General features: G+C 31.9%; 1 protein-coding gene across 2 annotated transcripts in view; it reads left to right on the forward strand.

Annotated features, from left to right (window-relative positions):
* The window catches only part of LOC126878533 (oxysterol-binding protein-related protein 1), a 159,361-nt gene that overhangs the window by 89,397 nt on the left and 56,298 nt on the right, over positions 1–13,666 (forward strand). The gene's annotated exons all lie outside the window — the stretch shown is intronic.

Below are 13,666 nucleotides of genomic sequence, written 5' to 3' on the forward strand. Positions count from 1 at the left end.
TAGCTAACATGTCAAACAAAACAAGTGATTTCGTGCCGGTGTGTACTTTCACCCTGGGAGTGAATTTCACCCCTTTTCGGGGGTGAAAAAAGAAACCTTTAAAATAAGTCCGTAATTGGATAAACTGATTAATTCTAAGCAACTTTTGTTCTATACAGTTTTTTCCCCAAGTTAATACTTTTCAAGTAATTTGCGAGTGAATATGTTCATTTTTCAACAAAAAAAACACGTTTTTGGTGGTTTTATAAGCACTTTCGAACTGATGAAACTTATAAATCAGATCATATAAATACAACATAAGTAAAGCAACTTGTGAAGCGGTAACGATTAATTTCATTTGAGATGCTAATTAGGGGGTGATTTTCCTGTTTTTTTACCAAAAAAAAGGAACCAACTTTACTTTGAGCGTAACTTGCCTATTTTTGATACTAGATACTTTTCCAAGAAACAAGAATAAAGCTTTTTTAAAGGCTTTAAAAAAGCTGTAATGAGTTTTTCTCAAAAAGTGCTTCATTTTTTGGTTATTTTATGTTGAAATATTTGATTTGTAATTTGACGAATATGAACCTGTTGTTCATTTGCTACAACTCTGCTTCTACTGGGTCTACGGACCTCACACATACACCATTTTTTTCACTTTTTATAGTCTATATTTTTGCTAAGAAAAAATTTTTTTAAATACTTGCTTTTTGAGTTATTTGCCAAAAACTGTCTAATAACGTGGGTTTTTTGTTGAAAAATGAACGGTACATTCCATGTCAAACCACTCAGGCAAAAAATTTTGGATCTCCGATTTGTCTGAAAATTGGTATATAGCTTCTGCGGGACGTAGAAATAAGATATTTAAGGTCAAAAAATCTTCTTCTTCTTTTTTTCTCAAAATGTGATTTTATGCGATTTTACAGTGATTTGGTGTTTATTTAAACAAATTTGCATTTTCTGTCGTAAAGTATTAATGAAAAACATAATATTATTATAGAAAGGACTCAAAAATGTCATTATATGGCATTAAACAAGTTATTTTGAATCAAAACAAGTTTTTGATCAAATTTTATAGTGTAAAAAACGTTAAAATACCGTTTTTTACATTTTCCTCCATTCCCAAAATACATCATCATCGATTTGGCTGAAAATTTGCCCACAGATATCCAAAAGATAGAACTTTAAGTGGTTAGAAGGATTTGAATTATATTACAATACCAAAAAAGTTACATGCAGTAATATCAGACTCACAAGTATATATTAGTCCAGTCGGGATAGCATTTGACCTTGAATGCCGAGCTGCCCAAAATTTTATTTTTCTGATCTTTAAGGGAGTCAATAGTAGCCTAAATTTAAAATCACGAATGAATTCCTCCGTTACGTTAGCCGCCATCTTGATTTTAAAGGAGAACCTGTTTGGCTCAATATCTCCGCCATTTTTAACTTTTCGGCAAAAATGGTAGGAACTGAAATTGTTCCAAATAAATCGTATTTACAATTATTACAATTTCTTTGTAACAATTTTTGTCGTGAGGTCGATATTTTCGAGTTAATTTTACTTACAGTAGACGTCTATATTTTTGACTATAATATTGCATGTAACTTTTTTGGTATTGTAATATAATTCAAATCCTTCTCACCACTTAAAATCCTATGTTTTGTCTATATGTGGGCAAATTTTGAGCCAAATCGATTATGATGTATTTTGGGAATGGAGAAAAATGTAAAAAACGGTATTTTAACGTTTTCTACACTATAAAATTTGATCAAAAGCTTGTTTTGAATCAAAGTAACTTGTTATAATGCCATATAATGACATTTTTGAGTCCTTTCTATTAAAATATTATGTTTTTCATTGATACTTTACGATAGAAAATGCAAATTTGTATAAATAAACACCAAATCACTGTAAAATCGCATAAAATAACATTTTGAGAAAAAAAGAAGAAGATTTTTTGAACTTAAATATCTTATTTGTACGTCCCCCAGAAGCTATATACCAATTTTCAGACAAATCGGAGGTCCAAAATTTTTTTTCGCTCCAAAATTGAGTGATTTGAAATGGAATGACCCGAACGTATTCACTCGAAAATAACTCGAAAAGTATTGACTTAGTGAAAAACTATATAGAACAAAAGTTGCTTAGAATTAATCAGTTTATCCACTTCCATACTTATTTTAAAGGTTTCTTTTTTTCGCCTCCGAAAAGGGGTTAAACTCACCCCCAGGGTAAAAGCGCGCATCGGCACAATATCATTTGTGTTGTTTGACATGTTAGCTACTCGTATGCCAAATTTCATGTAAATCAAAGTTGTTTTTTTAAATTTAGGGGAAAAGCCTTGAGTAAACGTATTATAAACCGTTATTTTTGCAATAATTTATTAATAACAAAGTCGGAACGTGGTTTAAGCTATTACGACTAGTGGCAATCGATTTAGCGTATAAAAATACTATGAAAAAGACCACAAACTTGCTGTATATAGCGCATTATTTCGTACTTCTTGGCGAATAAACAATTATTTTGTTGTTAACAAAATAAGAACATATTTTGAGTAATCGCGACTAGTCGCATTCGATTCAGCGACCAAAACTACACCAGAGAAGACCTTAGCACCATTAATTTATTTACAGGACTTCTAATAATTCCTGAAAAATACCTAATTTTACCATAATTTGTTAATAACAATTAAACGCACCATATTTGGGCTTCCAGACCACTTCCATTGGATTCAGCGACCCAAAAAACCTATAATACCACCACCGTATATAGAGGTTCCACAGTAAAATCACTCTTCTGTCGGCGCTTTGATCTCAGGAAGTAATACCGGCAGTACGCAATTGGCAATTCACCAGTGGTGGATGCGGGTTTTTCCTGTTAAAATCCGTATGTTTCTATGCGAATAGCAATGCGAGAGTGGGGCAAAAGCGACTGCAAACATTGCGCGGTCGCCATGCGCGACTATAGATTTTACTTCCAATTTTTCGGAGAGTGGTTCTACTGTCCCTCTTTATACTGTGATACCACCATCAAATCACGGCGAGCTAGAATTTCCCACGGGACCCCATATGAATTTGAATTCTTGTTAAAATTAAATGGGATTTGTATGCATTCTGTGATGAAATTATTCAATTAGCAACATAACATTAAACTTCAACGTATTCGAAAAAAATTTAGTGTCGAGATTTCTGTCAAAATAACTGACTTAAATAAAATATAAAATACACTTAGCTTACAACTGCGAACAATTCAAACTAATCGGATATTACAAATGATTACGAACCATTACGAACTTGCCGGTCTCCAGTTACGTCACGACTTCAGGATGTGCAATAATATATTATCTTGTTATTTATAGTATCATGCTTCAGACTACACTGTGGAATTTTGGTTCCATGAATTTTGTAATAGCCCTATATCTATACATTGGATGTACCACATACTGGACGGCCCATCGATACAGTTACATCGGAAAATGTGAAGAAAGTCCACGAAATGGCTTTCTTCTTCTTTACGTGTCATCTCCGCGACGGATGTTGGCAATTATCACGGCTATTCTGATCTTAGATGCTACTGTTCTTAATAGTTCGGTTGATCTGCATCTGTATCTGTACCATTCCCTCAAGTTACGCAACCATGAGATTCTTCTCCTTCCTCTTGCCTTGGATTTTCCCTTGTATAATTAATTGAAGTATGTTGTATCTCTCATTACGCATAACATTCCCCAGGTATTGCAGCTTTCGTGTCTTGATGGTTTCCAATATTTCCATTCTTTTGTTGACTCTTCTCATGATTTCGTTGTTTGTTACATGCCCAGTCCATGATATCTTCAGGATTCTTCTATACAGATGTTTCAGATGCTTCCAACTCTTTAGTAGTCGACGCGTTAAGTGTCCATGCTTCTATCCCGTAAAGTAGATTCGAGCAAATATAACACCTTGCCAGCCTAACTTTCAAGTCTAATTTCAGTTCTCTTGCACAAAGTACCTTTCTCATTTTATTGAAGTTTGTTCGAGCTTTCTCTATTCGAACTTTGATTTCTTTGGAGTATGCAATCGTTTGTGTGATTATTTATTCTGCCAAGATAGTTGTAGTTTTCAACTTGTTCTAAAGTTTTACCGTTAATTGTACACCATCCATTTTGTTTTCTTTGTGTTGATTGTTAAGCACTTTGCAATACATTCGTTGTTTACAACATTCAACAAGGTTTGAAGGTCTTCCAGACTATCTGCCATTATTGCGGTGTCATCTGTGTATCTGATGTTATTAATGATTTCACCACCGATTTTAACACCTTCGCGGCGGTTATTTAACGCTTTCTCAAAAATTGGTTCGGTGTAGGCATTGAACAATGTCGGTGACATAGCACATCCTTGTCTGACACCACGCTTAATAGAAACTTTAGCTGAAACTTCTTGGTCCAACTTAATACAAGCGGTCTGATTGTAGTAAATCTAAAAAGAAGACTATATCGAATAAAATAAAAGAATTTTATGGAAAAACATGTTTTCGATTTCAAAGGAGGTTACTTATCAAATCATCTAGTATGTGGTGCAAGTAGTGAGGATTTTAATAAAGATTATATGTACCTAGTTCTAAAACTGTGTTCTTGTAGTATTTTTATGTAATACACTGATCGAAACGAAAAAGGAGCCACTAACTTAATTTAATGTAAATTGTTTATTGCATTAGGTAGGAACTTAAGGGTTTTTATAGGTAAATGAAAGAAAAAAAAAGTTTCTTACCTTCGTTTTTCTTGTATTCAATAAGAAAGCAAAACTTGATACATTTTGAACTCACATTTATTCCGTTATTGAATTGCTGTCGATATTTCCGTTAACGTTGTTAAGAATTAAGGATAGATTTTGATGTGCCTGGAAGGCCACGAAGGCGCAGAATGTATCTGACAGCGATTCAAATTGCTAGGACAATAACTAACTAATTAATAGAGGTTACTAATAACTAATTCATAAAGGTTACTCAAGAAATCGTACAGCATAAATGTTAAATGTTAGTCGTCCCGCGATAAATAAAGCCTGATCCAGACATTAAGGGTCAATTTCTCATACCTGCGTTAATCTATAGTTCAGTTGACTGAGGTTCACCGGTGAACTTCGGTTTTGTTTGGAATGCATTTCTCATTGTCAGTGCACGTTCTACAGCTTTCGAGAAATGCCAATAGATAACAAAAGGTAAAAAACTATCGCCATTTTGTACGACCTTTTTATGCTGTTTTTGAATAAAGTTAAATTTAAGTACATATTTATAGTCAAATAGTAATTTTAATAATTATAAATAAATGTGAGGCGATAAACTACCCCAGATAATTGAAATAATATTCGAGAATAATATTTCAATCAACTATGATAGCTATCGTCTACCCTAGACTAGCTCAATCTCCCAAGTTGTGAGTCCACCTTGTCCTAATCAAAAACATGAACAATGAAAATGCAGAATGGAGCAAATAAAACAATAATATTTAACTAATTACATTTATTTTTCATAAAAGACATAATTAATGTATTAAAAATAATTTACAAGACCTTGCCGAAACTTAACAGATCAGAGATTATACTTATCGATGGCACTTGGTATCTGTCTGCGGGTTCTTGGTGTCTTGCTGTTGGTTCTGCAACGGGCTCTGGCGACGTGGATGTTCTGGGCCACCGGGTGTAAAGATGTTGGTCGGTTTCTAGGTGTTTTCTTACTGCAGCATCGCCGGCGATATTGGGGGCTCCAGTTTCAGGGAGTCTTCCCACGAGGTGAAGGGTTGTCCGGTGAAGATTATTATTTGTCCAGAAAACTAGAATACATACAAGTACAGGGTGTAACAAAAATACAGGTCATAAATTAAACCACATATTCTGGGACCAAAAATAATTCGAATGAACCTAACTTACCTTAGTACAAATATGCACATAAAAAAAGTTACAGCCCTTTGAAGTTACAAAATGAAAATAGATTTTTTCGAGTATATCGAAAACTGTTAGAGATTTTTTATTGAAAATGGACATGTGGCATTCTTATACAAGGAGCATCTTAAAGAAAAATTATAGTCAAATTTGTGCACCCCATAAAAATTTTATGGGGTTTTCTTCCCTTAAACCCTCCCAAACTTTTGTGTACGTTCCAATTAAATTATTGTTGTGGTACCATTAATTAAATTCAATATTTTTAAAACATTTTTGCCTCTTAGTATTTTTTCGATAAGGCAGTTTTTATCGAGTTGCGAGTTCGTTTTTAATATGTTTACATAAAAATTTTATGGGGGTATTGTACCTTTAAACCCCCCAAATGTTTGTGTACGTTCCAATTAAACTATTACTGCGGTACCATTAATGAAACACAGTGTTTTAAAAACTTTTTTGCCTCTTTGTATTGTTTCGATAAGGCACCTTTTATCGAGATGTGGCTTCTTTTTTAATATGGTTCGAAATTTTCATGTTATTACCAAGTCTCCATAACCGTACTTAACCGTATACAAATATGTGGTGGATTTGACAAATATTCAAAATATCTCGATAAAAACTGACTTTTCGAAAAAGTACTAAGAGGTAAAAAAGTTTTTAAAACATTGTGTTTAACTAATGGTACTACAATAATAATTAGATTGGAACGTACATAAAAGTTTGGGGGGATTTAAAGGAACAAAACCCCCATAAAATTTTATGGAGTGTCCAAATTTCACTATAATTTTTTCTTAAGATACTACTGCCATAAGAATGCTACGTGTCCATTTTCAATAAAAAATCTCTAATAGTTTTCGATATATTGGAAAAAATCGATTTTCATTTTGTAACTTCAAAGGGCTGTAACTTTTTTTATGTGCACATTTGTACTAAGGTAAGTTAGGTTAAATCGAGCTGTTTTTGGTCCCAGAATATGTGGTTAAATTTATGACCTGTATTTTTGTTACACCCTGTATATTAGACACCAAGAATAAATGAAAGATATCCTTGCCATTCCATGAAATAATCCAGAAATGTTGCAGAAAGGCAAGGTTAGACAAAATTAAGAGTAATAATTAGTATAAGTAGTTAAATAGTTGTAGATTACTACATACATATTATGAAAATAATAGATATAATGTGAAATTTATGAAATAATCACCATGAGGTGTGAAACTAGAAAGTAAGGTTAGATAGGAACATAAAAAGATTACGGATATAGGCTTAGAAAAATGTGTACAATTGTGTTTAACACTTACCCCAATTAAGAACGTCTGTTTGAAAATGTGGCTATGAGGCCAGACATTGCCTTAAATAGATTTTAAAATAAACAGAAAAAATATTCATTTATTTTGACAAAGAGGAAGGGTTTCACTTGACATTGACAGACTACGAGAGTGGGGGCTTAAAATTTGAAACGAGAAAAGACAGTGCGAAGTCACTGTCATGAACCACAGAAAGATTGAATAAGAATGTGAATGCTGAGATAGAACAAGAATGTTGAGATATGCCTATAAATGACGAAAGAGGGAGCCAACCAATTTTTAACGGGAAAAAAGGTAAAACAAATAGAAGAGGATTATTATTAAAGAATTATTAAAGAAAATAATTATTTTAAAATAAAATAGCAAAGATGTGACGTTTGTAACGTTACAAATGTAATAAAAACAAAAATAATGTTATCGTTATCGTTAGGCTTAATATAATAAAATAGGTTATATTTATATTATGACAGTGTTTCGTGTTAATACAACGCATGCGTAATCCATGAAATCATCTGAACTAGGTTCTGAAATCTTTGAACGGCCGAATTCCAGCGTTCAAGTTGAACGTAGTTTAAACTGCCATCGGTTGAACGTGAATTGAGAAAGACGATTTTGACATTAAACTGGCGTTCACTAAAAGTTCAGGTTAAACTGGAGTTGAACTTGATATGAGAAATTGGCCCTAAATGTATGGAGTTATTAGTAGACAACTTATACGCATCATGCAGGGGCGACTACAGACAGACAGATTCGACTTTTACAAATATGGGCCGTCAGAAATCGTCGAAGTACTACTTGAACGCCACAAAATAAGTTGGTAGAAGGTAAGGGTACGAGAGTAATTACTCAAACATACATAATCGGCTTCACGAACATGGGTTGAATGCAAGAAAGCAAGCTAAAGTACCTCCTTTGACCCCTGCACATCGTGGAGCCAGACGCTTGTTTGTAGAAGAAGACATGAATTGGACCACGGCACAATGGAGTAACGTGATGATTACTGACGAGTCCAGATTTTTTCTAAATTATGTTGATGGACGTGTTGTCTGCAGAAGACCAGGCGAGAGCTTTTTAGATTCAACAATTCAAGAAACCTGGGCTTTTGGAGGAGGTTAGTATTAGTTACTCGGCGAGGGGCGATGACGGCAGAGCTGTACATTAACGAAGTTCTTGAAACACATGTTGTCCTATTTGCTGAATAAATGGGTTCAGAATTTATCCTTCAGCAAGATAATGCGAGACCGCACGTGTCCAGGATAGTGCAAAATTATTTGACTGCCACACTATTCAGGATGGACTGGCCAGTGAGGAGTCCAGATTTAACATTGGACACATTTGGGATACACTCTGAAAGCACTTAAAGTATCATCAGCTACTAAGACACCTACAACATGTTGAGGAAGTTCTCGTAGAAGAATGATGGGAACAACTAGATCAAGAAACTATTCGAAATATGATTGAAAGCATGCTTGGACATTGTACAGAAGTCCGGCGAGTTAGAGGAGTCCATACAATCTAGTTTAGTTAGTTTAGTTAGTTTAGTTAGTTTTGTTTTAAATTAATTTTTAGCAACCATGCTATTAGAAAAATAAATCGAATTTTTGATTTTTATCACCTTTTATTTTTTTTTTCCACAAGAAAATTTACAGTTCAGTTACAAAAACTTTGCTACATTTATAACGGAAAGCCTTAGATGTAATTAAATCAAAATAATATAATCATAAAAAGAATTAGTTCAAAACTGCGAACATCTTTATAAGTGGCTCCTTTTTCGCTTTGATCAGTGTATGTATAATGTAATGGGAACTAACCACGATATTAAGTGAAAATATGTTTTGATTTCCCCGTAGGAAATCATTCCCAAAATATACACTTCTCCAAGAAATTAACGCACCACCTTAAAAATGGGTCATTTTGATGTCTCGAATTTCCTAAACCTGTTATTTGATTTAAGTAATTTATTTAATATGTTATTGCCTAAAGCTTGTCACGCACGGGGAGCTAAACTATAATACAGGGTGTTTCATTGGAAAAGTAACATACGTTAACTGTAGAAAGAGGAAACTTAGGCAGTCCAAAAATATCATACTTAATGGGTCTTACTCCATTAATAACAAAGATACTGGGTGTTTTATCTATTTTGCCATTCTCTTAATTGGTCCATAACTTTTTAACCATACTGTATATTTATTTTATATTTGGCACGCAAATATCGTTAAAGGTGTACAATAAATTAATTTATTTAAAATTTTAAAAAATCCTGGAGCGGATTAAAAAATATTGGAGAAATATTCCGACCCAAAAACAACACCCTGTACATTAAATTTTTTTAAAATGGATTTTTCAGTTGAAAAGAGGATAAAAAACTAAATTTAGAGGTATAATTTGAATTTTCGGCAAAATGATTTTTCTGGTGAAATTTTGAATTTGAATTCTGAAATTAAGTGAATTGCGAGAGCTCTAAATGGAAAAAAATTGAAATACAGCTTACAACTTGTCAACCACACTGTATATTGATTTTATATTCAACACGCAAATATTCTTTTGGGTGTCCAATCAATTAATTTATTTACAATTATAAAAAATCCAGGTCCGGATTAAAAAATATTGTATACATTTTCCGACCCAAAAAACACCTTGTATATTAAATTTTTTTAAAATGGATTATGCATTTGAAAAGAGGATGAAAACCAAAATTAGTGGTATACTTTGAATTTTCGGCAAAATGGTTTTTCTGGTAATATTTTGAATTTGAATTCTGAAATTATGTGAATTGCGAAGCTTAAAGTAAAATAAATTAAAATATGACTTAATTTTAATTAATACCATTATTTAATCTAAATTGGTAAAATATTAACATTTACACACATAACAATAATTTTTGATGACCTCTCTGTGGCTCAGTGGTAAGAGCACCTACATTTGGATCGAAAGGTCGTGAGTTCGAATCTCACCAGGGTCAGAAATTTTTCGTTAATAATAAATTAATAAATGAAAATAGTTTCTGTCCTTGTGGGATCGGTACTCACCGGAGTGACCGTAGACGTTCGGATACAATTAGCGTCTCTTTGCAAAGACAATGACAATTTGCAAAGTAACAAGACACTTACTCAACACACACACTACACATGACACTAGGTACCTAACTACAAAAATTTACCGTACCTACGTATAAAAAAAATAATAATTTTTAATGTTGTTGATTAAAGTGATGTATTCTTTATTGACCCTTTATTATTTATTCATTATTTAAAGATGAATATTCGCCAAAAACTATTTTTCACACATAATAAAAAAACACTAAAATATTAACATTTTACAAATTGACATAATTTCAGAATTCAAATTCAAAATTTTACCAGAAAAATCATTTTGCCGAAAATTCAAAGTATACCACTGAATTAAGTTTTTTATCCTCTTTTCAACTGAAAAATCCATTTAAAAAAAATTAATGTACAGGGTGTTGTTTTTGGGTTGGTATATTTTTCCAATTTTTTTGAATCCGGACCTGGATTTTTTACAATTGTAAATAAATTAGTTTATTGTACACCTTAAATGATATTTGCGTGCCAAATATAAAATAAATATACAGTGTGGTTAAAAAGTTATGAACCAATTAAGAAAATGGAAAAATAGATAAAACACCCAGTATCTTTGTTAATAATGGAGGAAGACCCATTAAGTACGGTATTTTTGAGACCGCCTAAGTGTTCTCTTTCTACAGTTAACGTATGTTACTTTCCCAATGAAACATCCTGTATACAGCGTGTCTACTTAAGTTGGAAACATTATGGGAAACTTTTTTATTATTAATTTTACGAAAAAAAGTTATTCTTTATAAAAAGTTCTGCATGCCCCAAAACCTAAGATTCAATCATCAGATATCAAATTTTCTCAATATTATACGAGGTATGTCAAAAAATATGAATTTCGGTCAAGGGTAAAGTACCTTTATTTCTCTCAACATCAAAAATTCTTATGATAAAAAGTTGTTTGGAATTAAAAACTAAGATCAAATATGCAATTACATGCTTCTAATTGAAAAAAAAATTTTTTTTTCTCAAATTTATGGATACCCAACATCGCTTTTAATTATTACAAATATGATAACACGTTTATTATTCATTTTACGAAAAAAAGTTATTCTTCATAAAAAGCTTTGCATGGTCTAAAATCTAAGACACAACCATGATATATCAACTTTTATTAATTTTATACGAGGTGTGTCAAAAAGTATGAAATTCGCTCAAGATTATAGTACCTTTATATTTCACAATATTTCAATTAGAAGAATGTAATTGCATATTGAAACATAGTTTTTAATTCTAAACAACTTTTTTAATAACCGTTTTCAATACTGTGAAAAATAAAGGTACTTTACTCTTGAGTGAAATTCATATTTTTTGACATACCTCGTATAAAATTAATAAAATGTGATATCTGATGATTGCATCTTCGGTCTTAGGACATACAGAGCTTTTTATAAAGAATACCTTTTTTTTCGTAAAAGTAATAATAAAAGAGTTATCGTATGTGTAATAAATAAAAACGAAGTTAGTATCAATAAATTTGAGAAAAATTTGGAAAATATTTTTTTCCAATTAGAAGCATGTAATTGCATAGTTGATCTTAGTTTTTGTTTCCAAACAACTTTTCATAATAAGAATTTTCGATATTGAGAGAAATAAAGGTACTTTACTCTTGAACGAAGTTCATGTTTTTTGACATACCTCGTATAATATTGACAAATATTGATATCTGATGATTGAATCTTAGGTTTTAGAGTATGCAGAACTTTTTATAAAGAATAACTTTTTTTCGTAAAATGAATAACAAAAAAGTTTCCCATATGTTTCCAACTTAAGTAGACAAGCTGTATATTATAGATTTATTCGCGCAGCATACCCGGGCGTATCCTGAACTTAGCGTTCTCCCTCTGGGTAAGTTGGGGTAATAAAGGGTGTTTTTAAATATGGCAAAATTTAGGGGGTAATTCTGCATGGAAAAATAATGATAGTTTGCTTTATAAACGTATGTCCGCAAATGCTTCGTTACTGACGATTTATTTATTGTCCTAGAACCGGTTAAGATATGCAAATAAAATTTGGTAGGATTTAAAAGGTAGTTATTGCGCATTCTTTGATATACAATTAGGAATTTAATATTCACCTTTGGCGCGCATACGAGTAATATGACACTTATGTGCGCCAGTGGTGAACATAAAATTTTTAATTGTATCTATGTCAAAAATTGCACAAAACTACCTATTAAAACCCACCAAATTTCATTTGCCTATCTCAAATGATTTTAGAGCAACAAATAAATCGTCAGTTTGTAAGAAAAAATTCAACACCCCATATCTCGGAAATGAAGATTAGCGGACTGTTTATAAAGCCAACTGTCATTATTTTTTCATGCAGAATTACCCCTTAAAGTTTGCGATACTTATTTAAAAACAAAGTACCTAACTTTTTTATCATCCCACACAAGCGAATAAATAAAAAACAGAATGTTAAGATGAGGCTATAGAAAATGAAAATAATAAGAAATAAAGCTCCCGGAGGAGACAATACCTTTAAAGAAGCCGTAAAGATTGGAGGAGACAGACTTGTAAAGAACGTATAGGAACTGCTCAACTTATGTCTACTTCAAAGTGAAACACCTAGAATATGGCAGAGTGCACTTACTATCTTATTACAAAAAAAAAGTGTGATCCAACAGACCTCGAGAATTACCCACCCATAAGCCTATTAAACCACCTCTACGAATTATTTACAAGAATAATAACAAATAGACTGGAAACATAATTAAATTTTTACCAACCTAGAAACAGGCAGGTTTTAGGAAAGATTTTGGTACTAACGACAACATCCACTATATAAAAGGGATTATACAGTGCGTAAAAAAAGTAGCTCATAAATTCATTATTTCGTAAACCGGCTACTTTAAGGAAAAATTCCGAAACAGGTCGATTTTTATTTTTATTTTTAAATTACAATTTTTTGGCATATACATTATATATTTTATATATATAATATATATATATATATATATATATATATATATATATATATATATATATATATATATATATATATATATATATATATATAATAAAATATATAATAAATATATATATATATATTTTAAGTTTTCTCAGCATTTTTTTCTTAAGTTAAATAAATTAAAGGGTTGTTTGGGGGTGAAGGGGATGAGCTCAAAAATCAAAACTATATCATTTCAAGAGCTCATAAATAGCTCGTAATTCTGCCGCAAAAATCGATTCATTATTCCTATTTTTAAGTAGTGGGGGGCTGACTCAGCCCCCCCCCCCCCCCACTAAAATATTAAATTCCTGCTCAGTGGAACGAGCTCAAAATTTTTAATTTACGGAATATGAGAGCTCATAAATAGCTCATAAATTAGGGCTATTTGTTTTTTAATTTTTGCAAGTGGGGGGCGGCAGCTCAACA

The sequence above is a fragment of the Diabrotica virgifera genome, chromosome 10, assembly GCF_917563875.1.
Source record: "Diabrotica virgifera virgifera chromosome 10, PGI_DIABVI_V3a".
Taxonomy (NCBI): Eukaryota; Metazoa; Arthropoda; class Insecta; order Coleoptera; family Chrysomelidae; genus Diabrotica; species Diabrotica virgifera.